An 18740-nucleotide genomic window follows, 5' to 3' on the forward strand; every position below is an offset into this window, starting at 1 on the left:
AGTCTATTGTAAGTTTGTGACTTTTGGGCATGTGGATTTATATCTATGACTTTTGAATTTGTGATTTTAGTGGAATTTACTTATGAGATTTATCAATTATGCATACATATTTGGAATTGAAGTTTGGAAATGATGATTTGAATATTTGATAGTATACTTATTACTTAAAAGTTCTCTAGATAGTTTGTTTAGGACTTTATAGGAATATAACTCATAAAGGGCCCCAATAACTAAATATAGGAATATTAAAAGATTTACATACCACTTACCGGTAGACAATCCTAGGGTGATTAATATTGAACTGCTCATCCAATTCCGACAACTCGAGAAGGCTAGCTTGAAACCGATAAGGTTGGCCCGATTGACATCCCTAATATATATATATATATATATATATATATATAATAGTGTTATTATAATATAAAATAAAAACTTACAAAGTGAAAGAAGTACTATTGAAATTTGTGTTACAACATACAACTAAACTTATCGACTATTCATAAATTTTTTTTAAAAAAATTCAGGTACTTTTTCATTTTTTATACACAATTTTTTTCATTTAATGCTACCTGAGAAACATTTATCTTGAAGTGAAAAAGTAAGAAAAAAACAAGTTAAACAGTTAATAGAATCACAACTAACTACTTTGATATCCTCTGATTGGCTCTAATATGCTCTGATCCTGGCTCTGATATACTGTGAGGGATCAATGTTATGATAATGGTTCTAACACAAAACAACAAGGAGTTCAAAAACAATTACTTGAAATAGTTTTTTTTTTTTTTTTTTTTTTTTTTTTTTTTTTTTTTTTTTTTAATTTCGCCCCTGGCCTATAAAATGTTTGGATCGGCCATACCTTTTGAACTGCATACAAGACACCAATTGGCATCACTCCGTACCGGCTCGTGTATAGCAAAGCTTACCATTTGCCGGTTAAAATTGAACACCGGGCATATTGGGCAATCAAGAGGTTAAATGAAGATCTTTTTATGGCCAGTAAGGAATGGATGTTGCAACTCAATGAACTTGAGGAGTGGAGATTGCTAGCTTATAAGACATCTAAGGCCTATAAGGAAAAATTCAAGCTCTACCATGATATACACATCAAGAGAAAAAAGGAGTTTGTGGTCGGGGACCGAGTGCTTTTGTACAATTCAAGGCTTAGACTTTTTCCGGGAAAGCTCAAATCTGGTGGACCGATCCCTATGTGGTTACAAAGTTTTCCCCCTATGGTACATTAGAGATCTTACATCCGGAGAAGGGGAATTTCAAGGTAAATGGCCATCAAGTGAAGAAATATTTTGGTACGGATAAGGTTAAAGAGATGGAACATGTATGTAATTTGGAACCATGGGAGGAAGAGTGATGAAAAGAAATGAAAAAAAATGTGAGAAGGAAAAAGTGTTTGAGAGGAAAGAAAAAAGAGAAAAAGTGTTATGGCAAAAGATTGAAAGAAAAGAAAAAATAGAGGAAAAAGAGAAAGGAATAAAAAATATGAAAAAGTGAAAAAAAATGATAAAGGAAAAGAAGCTGAAAAATGAGAAAAAGAAGGTCAATCCCGTCAGGCTAAAGACATTAAACGTGGCGCTTCTTGGGAGGCAACCCAAGGTGTTTCTTGCTTTAATTTTGATTAAGGTTGCTTTGAAAATTTTGCTTTGTAACTTGTAAGGTTTTGCATTTTGTAGCATGTACGTTTTATGGTTTCTAGATGGTTGGTTTTCAGCCTTAATTTGCAGGTTGTGGAAGTGCAAGTGCCAAAGGGGACGAAACATCTTGATTTAAGGAGTGGAAATGGTTAGATTCGCTTAGTCCACGAGAGACCCCACGTCGTGGACTCAAACGTGTAAGTTTTTGGAAATAATCCATGTCCCCTCCACGACGTGGTTTAGCTCGTGGACCTTTTTGGAAAAAATCCACGCTTAAGTCCACGAGCATGGTCTTGCTCGTAGACCTTTTCTGGGAAATTGAAACACAAGACAATGCTCGTGGAGTAGCCTCGTGGAAGTTTCTTTTTTTTTTTTTTTATCCAAGAGGGTTTCCACGAGCGTGGATTTGAACGTGGACAAGAAGAGCATTGCAAGTGGCGGAGGTAAGCATGGTTTGAAGCTAAAGTGTGGAAAAGAAGGGATTCTCACTTGGTTGTAAACCTCTTATCCCTTCTTACTTTTGAATGCTCCATTTTCAACTCTAAAGTGTGGAAAAAGAAAAGAGAGCTTTTGCATAACACATAGCACACATGATGAGCACTCCATTTGTTAATTCACAAAGGGTAATGTTTGAAACCCCGAGCCCCGAAAACACTTCTAAAGTGTGGAAATGAGGTTTGCTTGATTGGATAGACCTGTGCTCCTTTATTCCACTTGTCCTTAAGGCAACATCGAGCAGTACTTATACCGTGGACCATGGTCACAAAACAATCGTTTCAATAAGTGGGAGAAACGGCTCCCGTACATCTCTGTAACTAATACTATAGTTCATCTCAAATGATACTACAGTTGTGTTGAACTGATACTGCAGTTATGTTGAAAGAGAGCTGCAGTTCTGTGGACCGGAGGCCGTTTCATCCGTCTGTTTTCATTAATCAAAACGACGTCGTTTTGATGCGCGATCCATAGTAAAATTTGCGAACATCGAGGACGGTGTTTGGTTTAAAGTGTGGAAATGACGCACATTGTGCTTGAAATTGTTTTTGATTGCTTAATTGACTGATTGGCCTTGTTTGATGGGTGTATTTGATTTTGGAGAGTCATCATTGTTTATTAAATTGAATTCCTTACAATTGCTATTTCAAATCTATCATGAGTGGTAGTTAGATAATCTAGGAGTTGGATGCAATAACCTAGAGTGGATGCATGTTTGATCTTTAATGTTAAAATTGACTAAACTCTTGTAATTGTGTCTTAATTGCTCTTGTATGGACAATGTTGAGTTGTAATCCTTTCCTCATTACTGGTGATGAGTGAGGAGTGTGAGAGAGTGGTAATGACAAGAGATTGTGCTACCATGAAGTCTTATTTGTCCACATTCTCGCCCTACGATCCGAGAGGACTAGGTCCGGAAGGAGTGGTAGACAGCCAAGTGTTCGATAAAATGCCCTAGCCGATTGAGATATTAGGAGTCCAAGTTCTGTGCGACTTCGTGTCGGTGCCTTTGCTTCCCTTTAGTTTAGATATGATTTGCATTAAATCTAGTCTGCCTTAGCCCTAAGCATGCGTGAACTCTAGTAAATGAATCCAACTCCCCACTTTATACCTTTGTGACAAATGCTTTCAACCGTTCCCTTTTCATTACTCTATTTCTGGTAACTCTTGGTGACACACTCTTACGAGTGTTATACACTTGACTTAGCTCCAATTTGTCATCCTCGTGAGATCGACACTCTGGGATTCCATCTCCATTTACACATTTCCATCCCACTATAAACTAAATTCACCATTAACCCACCCTCTTAAAACTTCCAAGTTATCATTCCTAGAGTACGACACTCGGGGATTCAGCTCCTCATTTTAATCTTACGTTAATCCACCGACTTTTTCCCAAGAGACGAAAAAGCGAAGTGTTAGCAACCTATTTTCACTTTATCTACAACTGAGGCTGAGTTTGTTGCAGGAACAAGTTGTGTTTGTCAAGCACTATGATTGGGAAGAATACTTGAAGAATGTCATTTCAAAGGAGAAGGACCTATTGCTATATTCTATGACAATAGTTCAACTATAAAGCTGTCCAAACACCCTGTTCTACATGGAAGATGCGAACATATTGATGTCAGGAGACACTTTATAAGGGATCTTGTTAAGGAATGAGCTATTGAACTCGTATATTGCAAAATTAAAGATCAAGTTGCTGATATCTTCACCAAAGCACTCAAGTCAACAACATTTGAGAAACAAAAAATGATGCTCGGAGTCTGTGACCTAAAGTCTACTGAAGATTAAACTGCGCATGTGAATGTTCAATTTAGGGGAAGACATGTTAGAATAATTCTTAGGTTTTCTTTATAAAAGTATTTTCTATTTCATGTTTTGAACTAGTAATAAATTAGTTCCCATTCTTTAGTGATGATCCTAGTTTCTAGTAAATTTACAGTGCTTCTGTTATTGTATTCTAGCATATTTAAAGGCCTTTGATTAGTGAATAATACATTCAGATTATCTTCCTCAATTACTAAAATCATTACTGCTTACTAAGTGTTTGAGAAAATATCTGAAAGACTTTCTTGTTTTTCTTTGTTGTTGAATCTTTTTGCAACAGTTATCATATATCTTACATAATTTTAGAGTTGTGATGTGTGTGTTAACTCTTGTTGTTACAACTTTTAATGTTCTTGTCTTTTGCTATTGTGACTTCATCATGACGTTAAAATATGAAGTTTTGCAATATTAGAGTTTTTCTGTTCCAACACTTCCTCGTTTTTTTTACTTGAACAAACATAGTTTTTCATGGACTTATATAAACGATATATTTGGGAATATAAATTTTAACTTTGTTTTACACTTTCGCTCATAAAAATCTAATTACATTTATTACTAACAATGTCTCTTACTTGGACTAGTAAGCCAACATTGTGTTAGTACCCAAACCCTCAGCATAGAGAATGTGCGTCGATTACACTGACCTCAACCGAGCATGTTTCATGGATCCCTACCCCTTTCCTAACATTAATCAAATGGTGGATGAGACATAAAACTGTGTGAGCTGTTAAGTTTCATGGACGCCTTCAAGGCCTACCACCATATATATATGGTTGAGAGAGATGAATAGTAGACTACTCTCACCAGTCACCACACTTGATGTGATTTTCTATTACTGAGTTATGTTGTTCCGGTTGCGCAATGTTCGGACAACATATCAACAAACGGTGAATCTGCTTTTTGAAGGATTGCTTGGCAAAAGCATGGGAGCATACATTAACAATATGTTGGTCAAGAGTAAGAGCCAAGAATTAGGGGTGTAAATGAGCTGAGCCGAGCTCGAGCTCGACTCGCCATATTTTCGAGCAACTCGAGTGGCTCGATTGTTCGAGCTCAAGCTTGAGCTAATGCTCGAATCGATATAGCTCGAATTCGAGTTTGGATAAGGTTACTAAAACTCGAGCTCGATTTTGGCTTATTTAACTTCGTGCCTCAGATCTCAAAAAAATAATAGAAACTAAAAAAAAATGTTGTTGTCCAATCTTCAAAGTTCAAAACACTCAATACAAGTTAACAACTTCACATTAACTAAAAGTCCACAACAACACTACAAACAGATAAGAAACTTCACAATAACTCAATACAAGTTAACAACTTTGAAAAAGATCGCGTGTCTTGAATTCACAATCCTAGGGACGTATACTTAATTTTAACCAAATTAAAAGTTAAGCAATAGCATAAAAAAATATTAAATAACGACATCCAGGGATGTTAACGCAGTTTAGAACAATACTCCAACATCTGCGGGGCCATTAACGAAAACCTAATCCACTAAAAAAAACAAGAGTTACAAGAAATAAAAATACCAACACTATTCAACAATGGACTACGTTGAGTACACAAATTATTTCTTCAAAACTCCAATCGTGGATGTTCCGTGCAAGCCAATGAACAGGTTTTCAACAGCTCCATAATAAACACAACCAGTGATCGGAAGCTTCAGCTTCAATGATGCAGCATACATGAAATAGCCATGATAAATCCTTCGTAGATTGATACTACCTCCGTCCCATTTTGGTTGTCTAGTTCGTTTAACGAAGCTTGACTGAAGTTATTTTTAATATAATTTTTCATAATATTACGTTTATCATTAATATATAAAATTTATATATTTATAAACTACATTAAAAGTACTACTAAACACAAAAAAAAATTAAATTTAAAAATAATAAAATATTACTAAAAAAAGAAAGAAATAAACAAAGAGTTGATTTGACCAATGAATAGTAAATAGGACAGGTAAAATGGGACAGAGGGAATATATAATAAACTAAATGTAGCTGATGGATTTGTTAAATTCCCACTATTATATCTTCATAATACGTGTAAAACAATTGAAGTAGAAATCTCCTTTTTATACACAAACTCAATAACCAAATGACTGTTACTTTTCAGACGCTAAGTTCTCCACCAAAGGCTCATCACCACATATTTAAATCACTTCCACATTAATCGCTACCAAGGAATAGTTCTAATCTCATTCTGTACCAGATCCTGAGGTAGCTCCAGAAGCAAGTCCAGGTAGTTTAAAAAAATAATAATTCAAACTTAAACTTAGCCTAACGTGTGACAACTAATTTAGCCAATATTCTAACATGTATCAATTGTACATTTATAACATTTAACATGTAGCAATGATAGCCAAGGACCTGTGGTCCAGTGGCATCAAACTCTTTCCTTTATAGGGAGGTGGTGGGTTCGAGCCTCAGTGGAGGGGACTCTGAAAGTAGTTATGCACATATACTGCATTTTAATAGAGTTAGTAGTATTGATACATTTACAAACTTCACATCTTTCTAGTAACAACATTTCAAGCATAGAGTTAGTAGTATTGATACATTTACAAACTTCACATCTTTCTAGTAACAACATTTCAAGCATAACACCCCAGCATAACACCCCATCCAAGAATCATTTCAAGCATAACATGCAAATCCAACATTTCAAGCATAACACCCCATCCAAGAATCATTTCAAGCAAGAATCTCGCTAGCATATAGAAAGTCAGGAAAGCACCCCATCCAAGAATCATTTCAAGCAAGAATCTCGCTAGCATATAGAAAGTCAGGAAAGTTAGAATCAGCTAGCATATAGAGGTGGAAGATTAACGGAGTCAAGATCTAAAATTGATCATCAGTGTTATGAGGCCGACAGTATCAGGGGTAGGATCCACATGATCAATCATCATGATTAAAGTTTAACATCCACAACCAATTCACCAAATAATCCATTATCCATCATCTTGATCAATATCCATATCTCATCCATGAACGTCCATATCCAAATGATAACCTAAATAAAATGATGATCCAAATATATGATTATTTGGTGACTTTTTCTAATATTCCTACCTGACTATACAGAGAGCGATTAGCTTTAATCAAAAGTTTCCACTTGGGATACAACTTTTTATACTCTACTTCATAAGAAAAAATAGGTAATTCAAAATCCTTAGTTGAGTTGTATTCACCGCCTTCTGGATCAGCCACATCTTCAGCTTCTAGATCAGTTCCAATTCTGGCCATGAACACAATGAAGTTGTCGAAAATCTCTTCTGTATCAGATCCAACTTCTGGTTCAGGTTCATCATCGCTCCAAGTTAACGCGGCCATGAACTTCTTTCTTCTTAGATAGGTGGCACATTATGCTTGTACGTGGTCGTACCCTTCACATTCATAGCAGCGGATGCCTTTGCTGTACTTGTCTCTAGTTTGGGATGGCCAGGATGTAGATGGTCTGTAATTTGACTCGTTCGATTTTGAGGTATTTTTTGATGCGTTTGTGCTCGTACCTTTATAATTTTGCTGTTTATTGCATCAGAAACTGTTTTTTTTTTGTTTAACATGTTTCAAAATCTTATTAAAATGCTTGGTTAAAAGGACTACTAGATCATCGTCAGCATCTTTTGGATCAAAGGCAGTGTCCTGTTCACCAACTGTAAAAGCAACACTTTTCTATTTTTTGGAATGGTCAGTGAGAATTTCCATTTCATAGGTTTTAAGATTACCCATTACTTGAGCTAAGGTTTGCTTTTCCCAACCTAAATTTTCTTGAATGGCGGTTACCTTCATTCTAAACTGAGGTGGAAGAGATCATAACACCTTTTTGATCAACTTCTGTTGGGAGAATGGTTCACCAAGTGTGGATGCGTAGTTGGAAATCTCCTGAACACGTTCATTAAAACTGATGATGTTCTCATCGTCATTCATACGCAGATCTTCAAAATCTCTTTGTGCAAGCTGGAGCTTAGATTGCTTGACTGATGTTGTACCATCATAGGTGGTTTCTAAAATTTCCCAAGCCTCTTTAGCAGAATCACAACCTGTTATCAAGTTAAATTGGCTTTCATGAATTAAGAAAAATATAATGGCCTTGTTGTTAGGAACATCATGTAATAGGTTTTGATGATACCAACTGTTAAGTAGAAATCCCCGAGTCTCGACGCATAGGCAAAACGCTGTAAGTTCGACAAGTAAACCAAGAGCGAAAATACAACCGAGTAACTTTGAGCTCAACTCGGAAAATATTTAAGCTTGAGGTAAATTTGTTTGAACATCTTAGAAGTCTCGTGTGTTGTAATCATATAGACAGATCAGAAGAAAGCATGGGACAACACTGGAGGAATAAGGGTCTGCGAGACATCAACTAAGTCTCGAGACATAAGCAGAGTTCGAGAGGTAGGACCTCTCGATACAGTTATCCAGTTCGAGACATAAACAGAGTTCGAGAGATAGACCTCTCGATATTTGAGTTCGAGACATCAAGCGATCAAGATATCAACCTTGGTCTCGATACACTAACAATTCTCCAACAAAGCTGAATGACGGTCATACTTAAAGTTTGGAGAAGAAGAATATCATGGAGATGGAATAATGAAGAGGTGCCGAACGTGAAAATTTCAAAATGGGCGGAAATGGATGACACGTCAGATTTCCACCACAAACGGTCAAAAGGTGCACCAATGCTGAAGTGGTCTGATTCCCTACAATCAAGGAATAATGGGAATATAAAAAGAGTAACTTTTACCAAAAGACAAAATTGGAGCATGGACTCAAGAAAAGTGAACTATGGAATATTCACTACAAGACAAAGAGGTTCAAGTTACAAGATCACCACTCCATGAAATATGCTGAAAATACGCAAGACCCATGATCAGCATGGGAAACAAATTTCAAACGGAATAATTTTCCCTCCAACGGAATTATTCCTCTACTCTCATATATAAGGACGTAAAGACACAGAAGAAAACNGCTCCAAGTTAACGCGGCCATGAACTTCTTTCTTCTTAGATAGGTGGCACATTATGCTTGTACGTGGTCGTACCCTTCACATTCATAGCAGCGGATGCCTTTGCTGTACTTGTCTCTAGTTTGGGATGGCCAGGATGTAGATGGTCTGTAATTTGACTCGTTCGATTTTGAGGTATTTTTTGATGCGTTTGTGCTCGTACCTTTATAATTTTGCTGTTTATTGCATCAGAAACTGTTTTTTTTTTGTTTAACATGTTTCAAAATCTTATTAAAATGCTTGGTTAAAAGGACTACTAGATCATCGTCAGCATCTTTTGGATCAAAGGCAGTGTCCTGTTCACCAACTGTAAAAGCAACACTTTTCTATTTTTTGGAATGGTCAGTGAGAATTTCCATTTCATAGGTTTTAAGATTACCCATTACTTGAGCTAAGGTTTGCTTTTCCCAACCTAAATTTTCTTGAATGGCGGTTACCTTCATTCTAAACTGAGGTGGAAGAGATCATAACACCTTTTTGATCAACTTCTGTTGGGAGAATGGTTCACCAAGTGTGGATGCGTAGTTGGAAATCTCCTGAACACGTTCATTAAAACTGATGATGTTCTCATCGTCATTCATACGCAGATCTTCAAAATCTCTTTGTGCAAGCTGGAGCTTAGATTGCTTGACTGATGTTGTACCATCATAGGTGGTTTCTAAAATTTCCCAAGCCTCTTTAGCAGAATCACAACCTGTTATCAAGTTAAATTGGCTTTCATGAATTAAGAAAAATATAATGGCCTTGTTGTTAGGAACATCATGTAATAGGTTTTGATGATACCAACTGTTAAGTAGAAATCCCCGAGTCTCGACGCATAGGCAAAACGCTGTAAGTTCGACAAGTAAACCAAGAGCGAAAATACAACCGAGTAACTTTGAGCTCAACTCGGAAAATATTTAAGCTTGAGGTAAATTTGTTTGAACATCTTAGAAGTCTCGTGTGTTGTAATCATATAGACAGATCAGAAGAAAGCATGGGACAACACTGGAGGAATAAGGGTCTGCGAGACATCAACTAAGTCTCGAGACATAAGCAGAGTTCGAGAGGTAGGACCTCTCGATACAGTTATCCAGTTCGAGACATAAACAGAGTTCGAGAGATAGACCTCTCGATATTTGAGTTCGAGACATCAAGCGATCAAGATATCAACCTTGGTCTCGATACACTAACAATTCTCCAACAAAGCTGAATGACGGTCATACTTAAAGTTTGGAGAAGAAGAATATCATGGAGATGGAATAATGAAGAGGTGCCGAACGTGAAAATTTCAAAATGGGCGGAAATGGATGACACGTCAGATTTCCACCACAAACGGTCAAAAGGTGCACCAATGCTGAAGTGGTCTGATTCCCTACAATCAAGGAATAATGGGAATATAAAAAGAGTAACTTTTACCAAAAGACAAAATTGGAGCATGGACTCAAGAAAAGTGAACTATGGAATATTCACTACAAGACAAAGAGGTTCAAGTTACAAGATCACCACTCCATGAAATATGCTGAAAATACGCAAGACCCATGATCAGCATGGGAAACAAATTTCAAACGGAATAATTTTCCCTCCAACGGAATTATTCCTCTACTCTCATATATAAGGACGTAAAGACACAGAAGAAAACAAGGGGAAGAAAAAAGGGGAAAAGAGAGAAAAAGGAGTTAAAAAGAAAAGAGGTTCGAAATTCTTAAGAAGTGTCTGTCTAAAACGTTCAAGTGCAAGTGCTCAACTTGGAATATCATCCTGATATTCAAAACAGCGAGAAAACACATCTTAGTGTTTCAAGAGAGTTACAAAGCTTAAACTGTTATACATCCAGAAGGTGACCGAAGCTGCTCTACATCGAAGTTGATTCAACGATAGCTTGTGGTCAGATTGGAGCCTGTTACATTCAACTGTGACAACCAAAAACACCTTGCTTTGGATTAAGCAAGAGAGGTGGAGTAACCTGGCAGCTGTCCGAGTGAAAGAAACCTGAGGCTTGACGCGGGCTTGGTGATCAAAGGTCAAGTGCTCGAGAGGTGGAGTAGCTGGAAGCGGGGAGAAAGACCTTGGAGAGGTAGAGTAACCTGGGAGCTGTCTTGTGAAGATCCTTGATAAGTGCATATTTGATCATATTTAATCTCCATATTTAACCTTATTTGTCCACTAGAATGTATAAATTGTGTTCAATATAACCTTAATTTTCTTTACTTTGATTAATGTTTGCAACAATCACCTTATTTGGAATAAAGTAAAGAAAATTAGGTCACATTGCATTTAATTGGATGATTTAGAGAAAACCTAAGTTTGATTTGTAATATTCATCTTTAATGAGTCATCCTAATGTTTTTAATTGCTTGTGGAAATATCAGGAAAATCATGAAAATGTAAAGAATCATGAAGGGACAAGAACAAAAGTGAGAAGATGGATGATGATGAATTAAAGTGGAAGACAAAAGCAAAGAAGATTAGGTCCATTTTCATCATGAAGATCAGCCAATAATGGAGTCAAAAGAATGGTATTTTTAATGGTCTTGATCACAAGGACAAACCAAGGCAAAAGTGGAGCAAAATAATAATGAGCTGAAATTTACGCATAATTTGCCCACTGTTCGGTAATTCAACAATATCTCAGTCTAGGAATGTCCAAATTAAGTGATTCTTGAACCATTAGAAAGAAGACTTCAAGGGCTACAACTTTTCCAGAGATACGAAATTTGTAATGCTGACCGAAAAATGGTCAAAAGCAGCCTTGAAGTCGAAGTTCCAGATTTCGTCCTAATCTGACCACTGCTCGGTATTTTGGTCATATCTGATTATAGGAATATCCAAATGGGATGATTCAAACGGCATTGGAAAGAAGATTTAAAGATCTACAGCTATGATTAGGGCCATAAACTCCAGATCTGGTAGAACATGGACTCCATGTGCCTTCACAAATCATGTGCATTATACACCATGTTGTTGGCACCTCACTTTTGCAATTTGCCAACCAATACCCATCATGCTTTGCCTCCTCATGAACAAGTATAAATAGAGGTCTTCCTTGCAGGAGAAAGAACACCATCACACACCATTCCATACCAAGCTTCCTACAATGTAGAACCAAGTAGTAGAGTAGAGTAGAATTTATTTCTTTCATCTTTGTAGTGTAGTTTTATTTACCTTATGCAAGTTTATTTTCTTTATGCTTTATGTTATTTACATTTCTTCTTCTTTTAATCTATTATGCTTATTTAGTTTAATTTGGGTTTAAGGTAGGAATTTATTATTTATCTTGATGTTACCTTGCTTTTAATTTCATAAGGGGTAGAATTATAATTATGGATCATAAGCTTGTTCAAGAGGCTTTGTTTGTAACTTGTTAGTAATTACTAGCTATCTTTATTGGCAAGTAATTGGAGAGTATTTGCTACAACGAAAATTGTGTAAAAACTCTAGCCACCTCTTGTACAACCCAAATATCTCGCTACGAGAGTAGGGGACGAATTGGGGGGCTTAATATATTTTGTGTACTTCAAGAGCTTGAGGTTGATACGTCACAAAAGTGGGGCAACCCTTGCTCTAATTCAAGATACGGTAGGATCTTGAATTCTTAAGTGTATGCCCTCTTGATCCATGATTATTGTTCTCCCTAATCATAAGATACTAAAGCATCTTGATAGTAATGATTCCTAGCTTTAATCTTATATTTTCTTATTGTATTTATTTCCTATTTTTAGTTTGTTAATTCATCAATTTATGTTTATGATTGTGCTTGGATTCTCGTTAGTGGGTTAATAAACTCTAAAGTAAATAATTGCACAACTACGTGCCATAAATGCCAATCCTCAGCGGAACGACAAATCTAAACCCGTATACTTTATTTTTGACAGCGATCAATCCTGAGGCTTGACGCGGGCTTGGTGATCAAAGGTCAAGTGCTCGAGAGGTGGAGTAACAAGAAGCGGGGCGAAAAACCTGAGGCTTGAGGCGGGCTTCGTGATCAAAGCTCAAGCGCTCGATATTGTACTAAAAAGGGAAGTTTTTAGTGCAATCCTTCCAAGGAGTTTCTGGAAGAAGAGTGGACGTAGGCGGGTTGGCCGAACCACTTAAAAATCTCTCTTGCATTTACTTACTGTTTTTATCTCTCGCTAACCTCTCGATTGCACTGCATATAAACGCACTTCTCGAACTAACTCAAACTCGTGCTAACAAAAGGGGATAACATTTCCGCTGCGCATAAAACTTTGTCTTCACCTCGTGAGGTATCGAACCTAAACATCCTAAGTTCAATACACACAAGAGGTTGAAAAGATTTGCAAAATCTTATACAAGTCTATTCACCCCCCCCCCCTCTAGACTTGTACCCCATCCCCTTGGGACCAACACTTGTTTGGTAAATAATCAGCTGATCAGCCAATTTTGGCTTATTTGATCACTATTAGTTGTTTGGTTAATAAGTTTTTTGTAACTTTAAAATACTAAAATTCAAAAGGCTACGCAAAACAGCCTTTTCAATTAGCTTTTTGAGAAAAAAATTATACCAAACAGCTATAAGCTAACAACCAATCTATCAAACAACTTTTTACAATAAGCTAATGTTATTAACAAATCATCCCTTTTAACTCAAACAGCCAACCCAATCAGCCAACAACCATTTACCAAACAGGACCAATATCCAAGGCTTTACTATTATAGCTTGCTACTGTCATTTCTGCAGAATTCCACTCAATTTCAGGTTCGATAACTTGACGGTCATTTTCAGTTGCATCGGCTTTGGTAGGATGTTCCCATCCTCTTAAAACGGACCGCCAAATGAGTTCACCCTGACCTATGAGGTGCATCCTGGTACGAGCTTTCCAGTATGCATACTTATCACACATTAATGTCGAAGGAGGTCTATTCATTCTGAAACACTTAGCACCTAATGAGATCGTACAAGCTAAAATAAATAAAATAAACACAAAAGCAAGGTGAGCTCTTGAATTCAAGAAACACGATATATCAGCCAGATCGGTTAGACTAATAATTTAAGTCCCCGGACTCTAATACTAATTGAAAAAGATCGTGTGTCTTGAATTCATAATCCTAAGGACGTCTACTTAATTTTAACCAAATTAAAACTTAAGCAGTAACATAAACAAATATTAAACAATGACACCCAAAGATGTTAACGCAGTTCGGAGAAATACTCCTACATCTACGGGGCCACTCACGAAAAGCCAATCCACAAAAACAAAAAACAAGAGTTACAAGAAATAGAAATGCCAAAACCATTCAACAATGGACTACGATGAGTACACAAATTATTTCTTCAAAACTCCAATCGTGGATGTTCTGTGCAAGCTAATCAACAGGTCTTCAACAACTCCATAATAAACACAACTAGTGATTGAAAACTTCAGTTTCAATGATCATTGCTGGAAATCTTCAATTTTTCGGCCACTTTTCCGACCACTCAGAAAAATGGTCGGAAAAAGTGGCATTTTTTCAATTTTCCGTCAAAGGATGATGGTGGTCGGAAAGTAGTCGGAAATTCCGACCACATTTACAAAAATGGTCGGAATTTCCGACCACTATGTAAAGGTGGTTGGAAATATTTCAATCATTTTAAAAAATTTAAATTCATCGTAAGTTCCGGCCATGTTGGTGGTCGGTATTTCCGACCACTATGTAAGGGAGGTCGGAAATGCCGACCACTTTTCCAAGGTTGTAGGAAATTTTGTTGTTGTTGTTGTTGTTGTTGTTTGTTCTTCCTGTTGTTGTTATTGTTGTTCAATGGTATGAATACCACATGATTTATCTTACTATCATTAATTATTTCACTCATACTTTTTTTTGTTTAAATTTTAATTTGAATTTCTTCAATTGACCACGACACATAGAGTTTATTGGTAGTACGTTGGCATGTTATGATGTTCAATATAAATTTTAGAGTTCGGTTAAACGAACAGAGTATGAAAATGTGCAAGCTCGTTTGATAAGAGATCGTGAACAATCTCGTATGTGTTCGTTTAATTGTGTTCACGAACAAGCTTGTTTAGTGTTCATTTAATAATGTTCGCGAACGAACTCGTTTAGTGTTCGTTTAATAATGTTCGCGAACATGTTCACGAACATACATACATACATACATATATACATACGTGTGTGTGTGTGTGTGTGTGTGTGTATATATATATATATATATATATGTCCATAATCATGCGTATTGAACCCACGTAATGTATTGTTATAAGGAATATACCCCGAGCTTACCGACTCATACGTACTGAGCCCAAATCGGATCCAGCTCTATGTATATGGAGGATCATTTTCTAATCGCTTCCGATATCTTTAGGGTACTTACCCGACCCGACCTGAAACTTAGGCTCTTTCTCAGCTTAGTAAGTTGTTGCTTAAACACCTTTATCCTCGGTCCCAACCCCGTTGTTAACGTATAGGAGTAGCTAAAAGTCTCCCACTCAATAATAAGTCCAATATATATAAGGAAGAGGAGGAAACATATTCGGTTCAATACGTGCAGTATCTAACCAATCGCTTCCATAAGTGCAGTATTTATATACTTATTATAAAGAGAAACTCTTGCTATTAGTACAAAAAATATTATTACTCTCACTATTAATATCTCAAAATTTATTTCCACCAGAATACTTACTAAAATTTCCCCCCTTGGTCTCCAAATACTTAAGCAAAATTAGGGCTTCTTCCATATCTAACCAATCGCTTCCAAATACTTTCGCCTTCTGCCGCGGTCGTCTCTGTCCTCTCTCGGTCTCTCCTCTACGGCTCTGCCTCGCCACCGCCGACCAGACAGCGTCAGCGGTCAATCCATCACTACGCCACACCAGCTCGGCAGCTTCGTCCCTAGGAAGAAGAACAACTGAACAAGGAGACGACGAGGAGTACTTCTGGCCGTTCTGGGTGGACGGCAGCTCGCCAACGGTTAGTCCTTCAACCTTCGATTGAACGGTAGTCTTCTTTATTCTTGGATCTGTAAGTTCATTTGCCTTAATTACTTTGCGAATTTTGCCCTAATTCCTTTGATGTTTTTTTTTTTTTTTTTTTTTTTGCAGATTTTGAGGATTTTTGCAAATCTGCCCTAATTACTTGACCTTGCAGGTTGCAGATTTTGCCATTTTGGTAATGGTTTACTTTGTTCTTTATTAGAAGTAATTTACTTCTCATTTAAATTGATTGTGTAAAAAGTATATAGCTTTCTCATTGAATTAAGAATACATCATTTTATTTCAAGAAATTATGCTTTGCTAGTACATATTTTGTCAATCATCAGCAAGCAGAACCAATACAAGGCACCTTTAAAAATAAACTCAGTTAATAATATTATTTCTCTTTAAAATCTCCAATCTTGATTCAAGCAAACTTTAGCTGATAGATGTGTGCTGGAAAGCTGGATATGATGTTTCTAAACAGTACTGGGTGGAGAGAGAGGTAAAGATAATGCATTCTTCCTCTTAACTGTTTCTCTATTATCTATATAATGATTCTATAGCTCATTTTAAGATTTTCCATAATTTTGTGAAGCAATTTGTAACTTTTTGTATTTGCAGGCTATTTATTTATCAACTGTTTACTCAAATATTTTTATTTTATTGTTTTGCTACTCAGAAACTGTGTTTTTCGTTATTTGATGTGGGGTTTCATAGTCTATTTTAACTGCTTGTTTAGTTGTTTATAATATATGCTTCAGATTAGACACCTGTATTGAAGATCCTAAGCTTCTAACTATTATTTTCTTATTGACAAAATATCCCAACTACTGCCATGGACAACTAAGCTTTGGTGGAGCTTTTGGTGTCTCGTATCCTTGTATATATATCACCTTTCAATTGAATTGATAAAGTTATATTGTTTTGATCTTAACGTGTTCACTTTCTGAAAAGAGATTGCAGAAAACCTTTCTAAGGTATTGAGTACAAGATAGACAACACGACCTTCATTGGAAGGATGTTTCTATTTTGTAAGAGTTATGTTCTTAACCTTGAATAGTGCTTTCATTGTGTGCTTTATCCGATCTCCATGTCACTTTGCACACCTCTTAGACAACATGTTTACACGAGTGAAGTAGTGGCAGTGATGGATAATGTTTTGCAATATATACTTCTCTACCAAGGTGTCACCTTGGGTTTTTATTTTGAGGAAGTATTGTCAAACCATCACACGAGGTTTTCAGCATAAGAACTTGCACCTGCACATATTTTCCCTGACATGCCACTACACATTTTTCAGGAATGACACAATCAAGAGACCAGAGGTGTCTGCAAATGTGTTATTCTCACTATTTAATCTATGAGTGGAGGTGGTAGTTGTAGATTTGGATTTATGCATTTCTCTTGATTCTGTACTCCATTAAACTTGATTCTCGTATCCTTCTATTAACAGTAAGGTTTCTTTTCACTGATCCATTCAGTATCATCAGTAATTATAAGCTCTGATCCTACTGTATACCAATATCTCTTGATTTTCTGGTGCTGTAGTAGTGTAGTTAATCTCCAGTTAACTTTGGTTTCTAGATATTTGTGTTCTATTGAATTTTCATTCCCAATCTTGCATGTATGATATAGTCCCTTGCAACAATGACATTCTTATGACTTCCATCTGTGCTTATCTTCTCAGATATTAGGAACTGGATTCGAAATATTGAGCAACATGCCTCCAACAATGTAAACAAAATACTTGTAGGAAACAAAGCTGACATGGACGAAAGCAAAAGAGTATGCTCTTGTTCTTATTAATTCTACTTAGATATAGAAACTGAGAGGGAGGAAGATTAATAGTTTCCTTTTTACTAAATGAAGGAATAGCCATTGTGTTATTCAGTATGTTTCTTACACACCACCAACTTTGCCAAATCTAATTTAATTTTGAAATCTGTGTAGGCTGTGCCAACATCTAAGGGACAAGCACTTGCTGATGAGTTTGGGATTAAGTTTTTTGAAACTGTAAGTATATTGGAACAACCAATAAAAACATTCAATGTTGGTTTCTTTTCTTACTTACTAGTATAGATGCCAGGCATGGTTGTTGCTTTTTTTTTTTTTTTCTTATAGTTGTGCATTTAACTGCATTTGTCACTTACATCTTATGAAGGTATGTTTCTAATGCTCAGTGTTATATATTAATGGTTCTTTTTCTGTCTTGTGAACTAAGATCATGGACCATTTGATTCATATTTGACTTTGTTTCCGTGATATGTATATGTGAACATTACAAATTTTTGTTTGTAATCATATTACAACTAAGAATAGTTCTATTGCAATGATTATTATTATTCTTAACATAAACTTTTTGTTTAATCATATGCCATAGTAGATATCACCCTTCTCCTTGCTCTGTTACATATATTGATAGATCATTTGATGAATTCTAAGCATCTAAATTGTATCTTGCTGCCTTCTTGGATATAGATTAAATAAGAAGTTAAATTCATGAATGTTTTAAATTTTCAATTATATATATTCATTCATTTCACTGCAGAGGGATTCTCTGTAGTGAAATGATTTTTTTTTATTTGTGGCCTCCAGTTTTCCGACCACCGACCACCATGGTGGTCGGAACATCCAGACTCGCTTGGTTGTTCTGTTGGTCGTTTTGTTCCGACCACCGGAGGAAAATGGTCGGAAATTCCGACCACATTCTCTGGTGGTCGGAATTACCGACGAGGGTTTTTCGGACACCCAATTTGGTCGGAAAAGTGGTCGGAACAGCACTTTTCGACCTAATTAAGGCTATTTTCGGCCACTTTTTGGTGGTCGGAAATCTGATGATTTCCAGTGGATG

General features: G+C 36.4%; 1 long non-coding RNA gene across 2 annotated transcripts; it reads left to right on the forward strand.

The window, feature by feature from the left end:
• The first annotated feature begins 15568 nt into the window (after window positions 1-15568).
• On the forward strand, window positions 15569-18151 carry LOC116019253. 2 transcript variants are annotated; one of them, XR_004098681.1, is made up of 5 exons: window positions 15569-15911; window positions 16016-16082; window positions 16329-16391; window positions 17577-17674; window positions 17840-18151. It is a non-coding gene; the product is annotated as an uncharacterized LOC116019253 (long non-coding RNA). The 2 variants fall into 2 exon arrangements; XR_004098680.1 differs by having other exon boundaries at window positions 15570-15884.
• The last annotated feature ends 589 nt before the right edge of the window (window positions 18152-18740 follow it).

The sequence above is a fragment of the Ipomoea triloba genome, chromosome 5, assembly GCF_003576645.1.
Source record: "Ipomoea triloba cultivar NCNSP0323 chromosome 5, ASM357664v1".
Classification (NCBI taxonomy): Eukaryota; Viridiplantae; Streptophyta; class Magnoliopsida; order Solanales; family Convolvulaceae; genus Ipomoea; species Ipomoea triloba.